This window comes from Coenobita brevimanus, chromosome 52 (genome assembly GCF_032717465.1).
Source record: "Coenobita brevimanus isolate Jiangsu-jjx chromosome 52, ASM3271746v2, whole genome shotgun sequence".
NCBI lineage: Eukaryota > Metazoa > Arthropoda > Malacostraca > Decapoda > Coenobitidae > Coenobita > Coenobita brevimanus.
The window spans coordinates 37,680,542-37,695,566 of NC_137005.1; positions in this window are offsets into that span (position 1 = coordinate 37,680,542).

Consider the following 15,025-nt stretch of genomic DNA (forward strand, 5'->3'; position numbering starts at 1 on the left):
GCGGGCGGGCGCGGTGCTGAGGCCGACCGTCGCTCATGGACGTGGCAGGCGGAGTGTGACGGCGCGACGCTCCCGGCCTGCACACCCACCACCCTACCTACCCTTGCCTACCCCTCCACGCCCCGCCCTGCCCCTTCGCCCCGCCCACCCCTGCCCCCTCGCCCCGCCCCGCACCTCTTAGCCACGCCCCATGCCCCGCTCCACCACTCCTCGGCCCACCGTCTGTACCTGACCTGTCCCACAAACAGGTCCCTCCCTTCCACACCGACCAGCCTTCCTTAACGCTCTCCCCCCCTTCCCTCCCCCCTTCCCCCCTTCTCTTCCCCCTCCATCCCTTCCCTCCCCCTTCCCCCCCTTCTCTTCCCCCTCCATCCCTTCCCTCCCCCACTTCGCCTCACTAAATGACCCCGTTTAACCCTACCCACTGCCCTGCTACACAACCTCACACTCCGCTCAACCCAACCTGCCTCCCCCCTACTGACCTGTCTCACCGGCATCTCAATTTCACCCTAACACCCTGCCCTCCCCTGTCTTGCCCTCCCCTGCCTCACCCTGCCCTCCCCTGGTCCTCGCCTCGCCCTGCCCTAAGTAACCACACTCAGAGGTCAACGAACTGGCGTCTGGTGATTACAACGCCACAAGTTCGATCCACAAGAGGTGGCTGGGTTTTCCATCATGTAGTGTCACCAAGGGAAGTAGTCTGGTCACCTTCCCTTAAATGTACTGGATTACGGTGACCTAGCCAAGGGTCCCTACGTCTCTCTCTCTCTCTCTCTCTCTCTCAGTATTCAAAGGATATTCATCACGGGATATTGGAAAGACTTTGGCATTGTTCCTAACCCTTTGTTGACATTTTTATGCCTGACAAAAATCTATACTGCGTTTTTCTCACCTGGCGCAGATCCCTAACCTCCTTCACCTCAGCTGATGGCAAAGTGTAATCAGACTGAAGGGTTTATTTGACTAGTAACCAAGGAGACTCATTCCTAACTCGTTTATTTATTTATTTTTTTAGTTAGTTTATGCACCCAAGATTAAAAGCAATGCAACTATGACTTCATCTAATATGGTAACTCTACGCCCCGTCCTCTCCCTATGTCACACTCCTATAGTCCTATCTAAAGGTGCGTCCTCATCCAACACGTGCTGGTGTGGGCTGGAGTCCTGCACCACTTAACCCGTGGAAGTTCTCGTCCCGCACCCGCCAGAGTCAGCATGTATTTGGTATGGACGTGCCGTTACCTACCACACACTTCACTCCTTCATACTCCGTCCCCCGCTTGCCTCACCCCTCCTTGCCTGCCCTGCCTCACCCCTCCTTCCCTGCTCTGCCTCTCCCCTTCTTCCCTCCCGTACCCTTCCCCTCCTTCCCTGCCCTGCCTCTACCCCCCTTTCCTTGCCTTACCCCTCCTCTCATTCCCTGCCCTGCCTCGTCCCTCCTTCCCTGCCTTCTCCTTCCCCTCCTTGCTTGCCCTGCCTCTCCCCTGCTTCAGTGCCTTCCCCTTCCCCTCCTTCCTTGCCCTGCCTCACCCCTCCTTGCCTGCCCTGCCTCACCCCTCCTTCCCTGCTCTGCCTCTCCCCTTCTTCCCTCCCGTACCCTTCCCCTCCTTCCCTGCCCTGCCTCTACCTCCCTTTCCTTGCCTTACCCCTCCTCTCATTCCCTGCCCTGCCTCGTCCCTCCTTCCCTGCCTTCTCCTTCCCCTCCTTCCTTGCCCTGCCTCTCCCCTCCTTCCCTACAACAGATTCAGAGCCGTATTCTTGTTGGTTCAGGAGGCTCCCTAGCACCTCTTCCTAAGAGATTTATTTTGTTTATTACACTTTACTGTCCTCCTCTGTGTTACATAAATCTTTCCAGTATCGTCATAATCTGCATATATACTATAATGTACATAAACATATTAACCACCCATATCCAAAGCTAAGTCGCTAAGGATGAGGTGTTAGGGAGCTTCCTTAACCAACGAGAATACGAGTCAGTATTGAAGCTGCAGGAGTGACCCAGTTCTGTCAGATAAATACAAATAAATAATGGTGTTTTTAGAAATGGAAACTGACCTATTCTGCCCCCATGTCACCTCCCCGTCCTTCTGTTCTGTTTCTCCCCCCTCCCAAAACCCCTCCACGCCCCCCCAGCCCCACCTACCCCACCCCTCCCCTCCCCTGCCCCACCCATACCCCTTCCCTGCCTCACCTGCTGATCCCCCTACCTACCTCACCCACCCCTTCCCCGCCTCACCTGCTGATATCCTTACCTGCCCCACCCACCCCTTCCCTGCCTCACCTGCTGATCCCCCTACCTACCTCACCCACCCCTTCCCTGCCTCACCTGCTGACCCCCCTACCTGCTCCACCCACCCCTTCCCTGCCTCACCTGCCAATCCCCTCATTAACCCTTTACCGTCTGCAGTCCTCCCCAGCTCAATAAAATCCTTGTGTGTAAATCTGTATATAAACACAAAAGAGGTCCATGGCAGTGAGAGTCGCCATCTTGTTCTGCCTCGCCCTACCTCACCCCACCTTCTTGCATACACCTCTCTGCCTCAACCCTGCCTCACTTCTTGCCCTCCTGCCTCACCCTAGCCTCTTGTCCTACCCCTCTCTGCCTTACTCCACGCTCTTGCTCTGCCTCACCCCAGCCTCTTGTCCTACCCCTCTCTGCCTCACTCCACCCTCCTCTCCTACCCCTCTCTGCCTCACCTCACCCTCTTGCCCTGCCTCACTCCACTTTTTCCTATCGCACCCTACCTCACCCTACTCTCTTCCTGCCGCACCCTGCCTCACTCCACTCTCTTTCTGCCGCACCCCACCTCACCCCATTCTTTTCCTGACCACCCTACCTCACTCCACCCTCCTGCCCTGCCGCACCCTGCCTCACTCCACCCTCTCGCCCTGCCTCACCCCACCCCGCCCACTCTCACCCCACGATACCTTGGCCTATCCTTGTCTTTTCCGGCATTTTATTAGGATCGTTTTTTCTTTCTTTTTTGTTCTTTTTTTTACGTAACATGAGGTTGGATCTATCAAACTGTTTCCATATTCTCTCTCTCTCTCTCTCTCTCTCTCTCTCTCTCTCTTAATGAGGAACCCGACTATTTCAAGACACAGTGAGTAAAATGAGTGTCTCTCTCTCTCTCTCTCTCTCTCTCTTAAATTTGCTGATGGCTATGGACCTACAGCATTCAAATCCCAATCACCCAATCAACCAATGTCAATCAACCAATGCCAATCAACCAATCCCAATCAACCAGTCCAATCAACCAATTCCAATCAACCAATCCCAATCAACCACCAATCAACCAATCCCAATCAACCACCAATCAACCAATTCCAATCAACCAATCCCAATCAACCAATCCCAATCAACCAATCCCAATCAACCACCAATCAACCACCAATCAACCAATCCCAATCAACCACCAATCAACCATCAATCAACCAATCAAATCACAAGCAACCCAATCACCACCACGGCGTCTCATATTTTGACCTAACGACAAATTGTAATGACCTTGAATGACCTGGTACTATACTAATTAACCTTTATATGACAGAAGAATTAGCAGAAACACACTGAGGTGGTTTGGCCATGTGGAGAGGATGGAGAGTGAGAGACTGACAAGGAGAGTGTATGTGAGTGAGGTGGAGGGGGGAGAGGGAGGGGGAGGTCAAGGATGAGATGGAGGGATGGAGTGGAGAGGTATATGAGAGAGAGAGGGGGAGGTCAAGGATGAGATGGAGGGTTGGAGAGGTATATGAGAGAGGGGGATGTGAGCTGGGAGCAAGGCAATGAAATGGTGGGGGACAGGGCGACAAGGAGGCGATTTGTTTGTGGCCACCCTTTACGGGATTAAGGCGTCTGGCAATAGAGAGACAGATGACAGTAGGCCACTCCTTAGCTGGATATACTGTAAGTATTTGAGAGTAACAACAGTATATTATCGATATTTAAAATCTTAATGGATACGAGCTCTCTAAAGGATTAATTTGATCACTGAAGGACGCTAAGTTCCTACCTGACCATTAAAGGACGCTAAGATCCTACCTGACCATTAAAGGACGCTAAGTTCCTGTGTGACCATTACAGGACGCTAAGTTCCTAGACCATTAAAGGACGCTAAGTTCCTAGACCATTAAAGGACGCTAAGTTCCTGTGTGACCATTAAAGGACGCTAAGTTCCTGTGTGACCATTAAAGGACGCTAAGTTCCTGTGTGACCATTAAAGGACGCTAAGTTCCTGTGTGACCATTAAAGGACGCTAAGTTCCTGTGTGACCATTAAAGGACGCTAAGTTCCTACCTGACCATTAAAGGACGCTAAGTTCCTAGACCATTAAAGGACGCTAAGTTCCTGGATAATTCTGAAATAACTAGCAGACTCTTCGATAAGTATGAGATAGCCTGCCCTTGAAAACTCCTAGATAATTTTGAGACTGCTTTTAAGATTTCTCGCCTACGTTCCTGCCTGATTGACCCTGCCACCATCACCTGCCAAAACAGACGTAGGCGGACACTTATCGTCATTTACGCCGCGATTCACAAAGGGGAGTGACGCAGGGGTGGATGGCGCAGTGGGTGACGTGTGTTTATGTGATGCCTCGACTGTGATGTGCGCGTCAAGTATCTAGGCCTCGTCGTAAGTGCCTCCATGATGGCCACTCTTAATTAAAACAGGCAGGTGTGTGTGTGTGTGTGTGTGTGTGTGTGTGTGTGTGTGTGTGTGTGTGTGTGTGTGTGTGTGTGTGTGTGTGTGTGAGAGAAGGAAGGAAGGAATACTGAAGACCAAGCACCAAGTCATCATATGGCAGTAAAACAGACGAGAGAAGAGATAATAATATATTGAATGTATGATATAAAGTGCAGTAAGAGGAGTGAGATTGTTGGAAATAGAAACAGAGAGAGAATAGTCTAGGAAATCAGTAAGCAATGGGGACCGACGTGGTGAGAAAAGGGAGGGGAAGGCTGAGAGACGGTGATGAGGTGTAGTGTTGAAAAGCGATGAAGAAAAGGGGATTGATAGCTACAGGGCCGTTACAATGTGAACAAACGAGTTGGGGTTCATGGTTCATTATATAACCATGGGTGTTAACGATGGGGGTAGGGTTACGAGAGGCAGACCGAAAAAGACCTGGGACGAGGCCATTGAGTGTGACCTCAGGGATTAGGGACTGAATATGGAGGCTTAACGATGAGGGTAGGGTTACGAGAGGCAGACCGAAAAAGACCTGGGATGTGGCCATAGAGTGTGACCTCAGGGATAAGGGACTGAATAGGGAGGCTGCCAAAGATCGAGCATCATGGAGAGCCGCCATTAAGTGACCAAGGCCGACGCATGTAAGCACTTTGAAGCCTTTATAAACGAAACGAAATGAAACGAGTGAGGAGACGTGCAAGGGCCACACACTCACTCACTCACTACCCAAGCCCACGGAATCCTAACTCCACCTCACACGCATAAACACCCATACCAACTAGAGTGTGTTAATGGAATAAGTGTCTCCTTTGTGTGTGCTAAGTATATATATGATCTATTTTGCAAGTATGATTGGCATATTCTATCTATCTATTGCCAGACGCCTCAATCCCGTAAGGGGTGGCCACAAACAAATCGCCTCCATGTCGCCCTGTCCCCCGCTATTTAACTGCCCTCCCCCTAGCTCACACCCTCCTCTCTCATACACCTCTCCAATCCATCCCTCCATCTCCCTCTTCCCCCGACCACCTCATTCACGTACACTCTCCTCGTTAGTCTCTCGCTCTCCTCCCCATAATTGGCATATCAATGAACATATCTATCACTGTGGTTAAAGTAAGTATGATATAGGATATAATGTTAGGAAAATTGAATTGAAATGAGTGTTCGAAAGGAGGAAATACTTAAAGACTCTCTCTCACACACACACACACACACACACACACACACACACACACACACACACCGAAAAAGTCTTGGGAATCTACGCGCCATGTTTCACGTACGTCTGTCAATAATTATTTACGATAATTTCCGATGGACCCCAATTTTCCCTAAGATAATTTCTGAAGTACCCAATTTTTTCTTAAGATAATTTCTGAAGTACGCTACCCAGTTTTTTACGATAATTTTTGAAGTACCCAATTTCAAAACGATAATTTCCGATGTACCCAGTTATTATTGATACTTTCTGAAGGACTCAATTTTTAACGATAATTTCTGTATTTTTAACGATTTCTGTATTTTTACGATAATTTTGCACTTTTACGATAATTTCTGCCTTTTTTACGATAATTTCTGCCTTTTTTACGAAAATTTCTGTATTTTTACGAAAATTTCTGTATTTTTACGAAAATTTCTGTATTTTTACGATAATTTCTGTATTTTTACGATAATTTCTGCCATTTTTACGATAATTTCTGTATTTTTACGATAATTTCTGTATTTTTACGATAATTTCTGCCTTTTTTACGATAATTTCTGCCTTTTTTACGATAATTTCTGCATTTTTTACGATAATTTCTGCATTTTTACGATAATTTCTGTATTTTTACGATAATTTCTGCATTTTTACGATAATTTCTCAAGTACCATTTTTTTTTTTTTACGATCATTTCTGAACACGATAATATCTGAAGCCTATAAAGAAGATGGCGCATATTTGTCCCTCCTGTACGACTGCTAACTGCACTCCCAATTTTAGGCTGCAGGCTAAAAATACCACCACAGGTGTTTCATAAATAACTTTCAAAAATTAATGAATTACATTCTACTTCGGTATTAAATTTTTATATATGTGGCCGTAATAATAATAATAATAATAATAATAATATAATAATGATGATAATGATGTTGATGCTGATGGTAATAATGATGATGATGATAATAATAATAATAATAATAATAATAATAATAATAATAGTCATAAATACATCTTGATTTGCAGCAACAGATATTAATAACGAGAGAGAGAGAGAGAGAGAGAGAGAGAGAGAGAGAGAGAGAGAGAGAGAGAGAACCGAACTCACTCACGTCTTTGGGGAAGCTGGAGGAACTTAAATGCAGAACTTCCGCGAGGCTGACCATTTCCTGAAAATAAATAAATAAATACATAAATACATAAATAAAGATAATAAATAAAATCCACACTTGAAAATAAGGAGTTATAGCAGGTGGTGACGCTCTCCATCCACTCACTCGATGTAATGCATGCTTAAGGTGACTCTACTTTGACAGGCCATATGCTTTCTTGTCATCCAAGGAACCATTTACTTCGCTGGGTGGTAACCATATAACCAAATGATACCTGGTGGTCTAGTGGGTTAAGGCGGTCCAACCGGCTGGGGTCCTTAAAGGTTTATACCCAAGGGAGGGTTGGGGTTTATTGCTCTCATAATGCCACTCAGGGGAGAGGGAGGCTAGTCACGTGCCTTAAATGATGGGACTGGTTAGCCTCGCCCTGGGTCTCTACACCTCCTACGAGGCAAAAATGAAAGAAAGAAAAGACATGAAAGAAAGAAAGAAGGAAGGAAGGGACGAAAGAAATGAAAAGAAAGAAAGAACGAAAGAGAGAAGGAAAAGGGATAAATAAATGTATGAAAATATTTTAGTTACCCCTGTTTGTTACTACGTTATGCCAAAAGAAAACGGGGTGCCAATCAGTCACCAAAAAGTTATAATCCAGCTCACAATATCCCAGACTCAACATCATCTCTAATTCAACTTGGCCTAAAACTGCCATCTCTCCATCCTGAATACTCATCTGTTACAAGAGATTACCACGAGATGATGCTAGTCATGAAGAAGTGGTAAAAGTACAAAGTATTTTTTAAAGTCTGCCATTGAGCTATGGGAAATAAGCTGCAAAAAAAATACGAAATTTTGAGGCCCCCCCCCTTGAAAAAAAAATATATATATAGGCATGAGAACTGTCGATAGATTTTCATTGCGGAAGCTCCCTGACCCGGGTTCAAATCCCGCTGAGGCAGGGAACAGTTTAAGGATTTGAATTTCATAAAATCAGGCTTTACTGATCTACCAGAAGGCCCGCCGACATGTCGTAAAAATACCCCCGCTAATACCAATACACCAGTCCTGTATGAGACAGCCCTAGCATGTATTCAATATGGACGGTGGGTGTTAGCGCCGAAGTGGTGACATGTAGAGGTGTGCGGTACGTAGGAGGACTACTGGGCCTTGAAAGCAGGCTGTGAAGCCTATGCCCGGAGTCGGTCACATAAAAAAAAAAAAAAAAAAAAAACTCTTCCTAAGCGATTTATTTTCTTTATTACACCTACTGCGGAAGCTCCCTAACACCTCTTCCTAAGCGATTTATTTTCTTTATTTCCCCTTACTCTCCACGTCTGTTACGTAAATCTTGCCAGTATCCCCCCACTCTGCATAAATAACATACAAAAGGATATTAACCACCCAAAACTAAATCGCTAATGAAGAGGTGTTAGGGAGTCTACGGTTTCATTATTTCTACCCCCGTTTTCTACCCACCTCTTTTTTTTTTTTTTACGTAGATAACAAAAGCTATCCTCACGTTTTCATCCTTTCTACCCTCCATTTTCTATTTGCCTCGACAATACTCTTTAGAAACGTACATACAAAAGCTATCCTCATATTATCATCACTTCTACCCCCCGTTTTCCATCTACCTCTTGTTTGAGCTAAGAAACAAAAGCTATTCTCACGTTATCATTTCTACCACCCGTTTTTTATCTACCCCTCACGTTTTCATCATTTCTACCCCCCATTTTCTATCCAGCTCTACTCCTTAAAAACGCCGAGACAAAAGCTATTCCTCTCTCCCTTTTTATTACTATTAGTCCAGATTCCTCTCCATTTGTGTAGTAAATTCCGCCTCTGGGCCAAGAATGGGCAGCCCACCATCCATATGAAGGATAGAGGTACCGTTCATCACAAAAATTTCCCGAAACTTCTCGACTTGGCGGCCTGCCCTGGTATTCTCGTCGTCTCAGCGGGGCTCCTAACACCTTCCTTTTTGCGACTTACCCTGAATATTACACCTCAGAATCAGAGCTGTCCTTGATACGATTTATATCTTTCTTGATACTAACAGTGGATAGCAGACAGAGGAATACTGGAGTGTTCTATGCGGAAGAGTAAATGCTAAGGACAAGGTGGTAAGAACCCGCTGAGCTGACGAGAATACGGTCCCCCTGGGTGTTCCCGACGGAGGAATTCCAATAAGACTCTGATTCCCGTAAAGGTGGGCCCGGGCGGGATGATGGTGTGGCCTGCCATTCCGCGGCATTCACTTCCCGCCCGCCAGAATTCCGAAAATTTTCACCTTTCCCGCGCCAGTTCGGAAGGGCGAGGGTCCAGCGGCCGCGTAGGGATAGGGAACCACACCTCTTTTGCCGGGAGAGAAGTATATTATCCCTCTCTATCCGTCATTATCAGGAATGTTGATGGCTCCCACGGTGTTATTGTTTACATTTGCGCGGCGCCATCTTGGATTTGGGACGGTTACTCTTTAGATTCAAACTAGATCAAAAACCCCTTATACCTCGATACTAAGTCCATCTCAGTGGTTGCTAAGGGACACCCCGCCTTAAGACGCACGCGCCCAAGGGTCATATTATAAGTTTTTGCCTCCATCTTAACGTTTTCAGGCCACGTCGCCGGCCGGAATGTGAGACATGGGGTCGGCCGCCACCACCCCGCGCCACCCAAGATTTTCTCCTTCCCCTCCAGCCCTCTAGTTTAGTGCTCACAGATATTTTGATTGTCCGAGTTTTAACCTAAATTAATGACTTTTTGAATTATTATCTTAATTACGTGATTGCTGGGGTGAATTAAGGACTTCGAGATTCCACCTTCATTAGTGATTGTCAGGGTTTTGACCTATATTGGTGACTCTTGGTGTTTTTACCTAAATGAATGACTGTTTTATGACCTTCGTTATGTAGGTGTAAATTAAGGACGGAGTTTTGGCTTCAATTAGTGATTGGTGTAGTTTCGATCTTAAAAAGGTAATTGTCGGAGTTTACTACCTTCATTTGCGACTGCTGGAGCTCTTCCTGAATGACTGATTGTTGGAGTTAGGACCTTAATTAGTGATTGTTGGAGTTCTGACCTTAACGCAGTGTGTTCTGGGAGCTCGAAATGACAGGATCTTGATTCCCCCCCCCCTCCCTCTCTCTTTCTCCTGTCATTAAGCCAGTTCTCACGATTTTAATAGCCTTCATTAGTCACTGGGAAATCAAATTAATAAACGGGGATATTATGTGACGTATTCTAGGTGACGTAGGAAGGTTCGTAACACATTATTATTATTACTGATTTTTCTTATTGCCTGCATAGTATACCTTATTATTTTTCAGTGCTTATTTGTATAGTTTAATAAGGAACAAGCTTGACATATGAACGAAAAAAAGTGTGACTCTCTCTCTCTCTCTCTCTCTCTCTCTCTCTCTCTCTCTCTCTCACACACACACACACACAATATTTTTCAAGGTTTCACTCTGGTTCCCTTCTTCACCAGACTCAACCACGCCAAACACTGAAACTATAGTCCACGTAACTCTAACCTGGCCTGAAACATGAACCTAGTCACGAAGAAGTGCTAGGGAAAGGACATGGGGGCGTAGCAGCACATTTCCTACAACTGAGCTACGTGAAATAACCTGCAAAAGGAAGAAAATTTGGACAAAGTAAAAAAAAAAAAAAAAAAAACAAGTAAAGATGTCCATTTAACATTTTTCAACACATAATATTCACAGGTAAATTAAGGCAGCCTGAGAGTGTTAATTATCTCTATTTCAAGCTAGCTCTAAAATTGTCTGAAGAGAGGAAGAAAATAATAAGACGTCCTCGGGGTGAATGGCGCACCTCTCTCATGATCGGGTTGTGTCATCTTTTTCTTCTTCCTTATCCAGACGATATTCATGGAGGGATTCGCAACACCTCTTCCTTGGCGATTTATTTTGTGTATTATTTATCTTTCCTACTCCGGACGATTTTATTCAGCTTAGGGGAGAGATTTTTTCAGACTGGAGGGGTTGGATTTAAGGCCATATAGTCCGTAATGCCTCTTCCACAGCGATTCATTTTGCACTCTAAACCTTAACATTATATTGTACGTTATGTGTATCGTAACCTTTCTTCCTTAGCGGTTTATTTTTCGTATTAAACCTTCATATTATATTGTATGTTATTTGTATCGTAACCTTTCTTCCTTAGCGGTTTATTTTTCATATTAAACCTTCATATTATATTGTATGTTATTTGTATCGTAATATTTCTTCCTTAGCGGTTTATTTGGCATATTAACACCTTAACATTATATTGTATGTTATGTGTATCGTAACCTCTCTTCCTTAGCGATTTATTTTTCATCTTAAACCTTCATATTATATTGTATGTTATTTGTATCGTTACATTTATTCCTTAGTGATTTATTTTGCATATTAACACCTTAACATTACATTTTACGTTTTCTATATCGCTTCCATATCGTCAAAAATTGTAGGCCATATGTTAGGCCTATGTGGCACTCTCGTCTGTTATGGAAGCTCCCTAACACCTTTTCCTAAGCGACTTATTTTGCTTATTACACACTGACCTTTCTTCGTGTCACGTAAATCATTGTAACATCGCCATACTCTGCATGGATAACATACAAGAGGATACTAACCAATCATATCCAAAAATAAATCGCTAAGGATGAGGTGTTAGGGAGCTTACTTAACAGAAGAGAATACGGACTTGAGTTTCGTCCCTCAGCGCCTCTTATTTCACGTAGCTCAATGGCAGATTAAAACATCCTTTCCATTGCACTTCTTCGTGACTGGCATTATATTCTAGTAGCCTACTATGGCTTTACATCCTTTCCATTCCACTTCTTCGTGACTGGCATCATATTCTAGTATTGTGGCTCTGCATCCTTTCCATTGCACTTCTTCGTGACTGGCATTATATTCTAGTAGCCTACTATGGCTTTACATCCTTTCCATTCCCCTTCTTCGTGACTAGCATCATATTCTAGCACTATGACTCTACATCTTTTTTATTGCACTTCTTCGTGATTAGCATCATATTCTAATACTGTGGCTCTACATCATTTCCACTGCACTTCTTCGTGACTAGCATCATATTCTAGTATTGTGGCTCTACATCCTTTCCATTGCACTTCTTCGTGACTAGCTTCATATTCTAGTACTATAGCTCTACATCCTTTCCACTGCACTTCTTCGTGACTGGCATCATATTCTAGTGTTACTGTACTGCTATAACTCAGTATTCTAGGTCAGTGGTCGTCAATCGTGTTCCTACCAAGTCCTCCCCTACATCACGCCGTCCACCCCCCAGCCCCCACCGACCCGACACTGAATATAGGATGGTAATATATTAAGACTCTGGGCGCAGATTATATGTTAGGAATAATGTTGGAATATGATAACCTCGTTGGAATAAGAACACCATGTGGAGAGGATGGAGAGCGAGAGACTAACGAGGAAAGTGTATGCGAGTGAAGTGGAGGGGAGGGGGAGGCCGAGGATGAGATGGAGGTTTGGAGAGGTTTACGAGAGAAGGGAGAGTGAGCTGGGAGCAAGGCAGTGAAGTGGCACTGGACAGGGCGACATGGAGGAGATTTGTTTGTGGCCAACCCTTACGAGATTGAGGCGTATGGCAATAGATAGACAGACAGTGTGACCATAATGCTTCTCACTGTTACCTGCATCATAACTAACAGTGAGAAATAGACTGGTGAGAATGTGACCCAGTGAAAACAGGTGTTCTCACTCCAACAGTACTCTTAACGAATTATCGGACGAATGGCGCCAGAATAAGTCGGTCTTGATGTGCCGGCGCCCTAAGTCCGTAATGATACTACAATAGATACCATCAAATGGTTGAAACTGTAATAACTACCGGTATTAAGCAGTTAAGCGTTAACATCATAGTCAGTGTACAACGATATTACGCACGAGCGAAACTAATTACTTCATGAAGAAAACAAACACTAGCACTAATTCATCGTAGAATGGTACTCTGACGGCTATTGTAAGACTAACGAAATTATAATTACTCCATTTGGCAAGGAAGCATGTTTTAAATGTGACAGCCAGTATTAATCTTCAGTGTGAAGGCTGGGCTTGTTCTGTGCAAACAAGAATATCAAATCGAGGAGCAGTATCAGGCAGACATAAGACGAAGGTCATGCTCCACATTAAGCCGTGCGCGGTGTTTAAATTTTCACGTACAGCAGCGTTGAAAATCCTTGCTCATATAGGTAAATACTAGTGACCATCAGCAAAGACCTCACAGCAACACCAGCTACAGGATGGTGCAGCTCACTCATTTCATACTAGAATTTGGTCAGGGGAAATGTTTCAAATGCATCTTTTGCAACAAAGTCGTTCACCAACTCCAGAATTCTTCTTGCATGTTATGTCCTAGAAGGTGCACATAAACAATGTATGGATTTCTAATTACTTTTTTATTCCAACTCGCTTAGTTCCAGGAAATAAGACAGCAACTCCATCCGCAGGGAAGATGTGTGTGCACAAGGGGCATCAGTTCTGGTTCTCCAGTGCCTTTGCTTTTATCAAGCGCCTCACTAAGGTGTTCAGACATGCTAAGATTTCTTTTTTGACCTTCCCTTCCCACAGCTCCGGCTTCACGTTGAATGACCCAAGTTTCCCCATGAAATTAATCACTGTGGTAAGACGGCCTTGGAGGGGTAAGTTTAACGAGTTTTGAGGAATGAATATATTCTTCAGGTAGGCCGGCTTCTCGAGTCACTGGGGCTGTCAATTTCTTGGTGAACTCAAGCAACTTGTTGTCACGTTTGGAGAATGTGGAAAGCTCCTTCTTCGGTGACTCTGCCCCTGATGTCACATTTCCCCGCGACAACCAGCGAACCTCGGTGTGAGGGAGGAATATTTCTTCATCTGCTCCAGCAAGACACAATCCAGCAAGACAGTCCCTCCAAGAAAAAACAAAAACAAGATAACCGAGAGCCAACTTCAAGATCCGTTCCTTTCGAGATGCCTGGACACACCGCATTTAAAACACTGGAGGTCATAGGCAGAGGGAAATACAGACATTAAAAACTGGACTGACGATTCTGTAAGCAGGTTTCTAACTTCTGACGGTGATTTGAGAAGAGTGAGAGACTGACGAAGAAAGTGTATGTGAGTGAGGTGGAGGGGTCGAGATGGAGGGGAAGGCCAAGGATGAGACGGTGGGATGGAGTGGAGAGGTATATAAGAGAGGGGGGTGTGAATTGGGAGCAGAGCAGTGAAATGGCGGGGTACAGGGTGACGTGGAGGCGATTTGTTTGTGGCCAGCCCGTATAAGGGATTAAGGAGTCTGGTAATAGATTAATAGAAAAATTTAAGGATGTTGCTGTCAAAAAACAAAAACAAAAACAAAAATCATCCACTATCCAAACTTTTTTGTCCCATCAGGATCGAAGGAGCCCTGGGCTAGGCTACTCACTCCCTACATTTAAAGCAAGGGCGACCAGCCTCGCTCGTCCCTGAGTGGCATCTGAGGTATAAAATCCACACAGTCCACGGATGTAGCGTAAACACTACGGTAACGGGTTAACTGGTTGGAATACCTAAACCCACTAAACCACCTGACGGTTTGTGGTTATATGTAATGACGTAGTCAAAGGGGTGGCTAGATACCCACTAAAGGCTTTCCTTGGCCCAACTCATAACTGCACTTGGCCATACTTTAGGCTCCACTTTCAAAAATCCCAGCTACGCTCCTGCTATATGTTTACCACCCAGTGTACCAAATGGTTCATGGTTTACAGGAAACCATTTGGTTTGTCATTCAGTGTAGTTATGCAAAGGCATCATTAAAATTACATCAGCTGAGTGGTCGTAGGCGCCCCAACCGCCGGAAAAAAAAAAAAAAAAAAATTAGTTAAAAATTTACCTTAACTTCTCGCAAACCATTGCAGTGGTCGCTGACATATCGTGATCCTCCTCACTCCACAACAGGGTTTTAATTTGAAGTCCTTCACTTACATCAACAGTCCGCGTCACCGAGTTCCTGACGTAT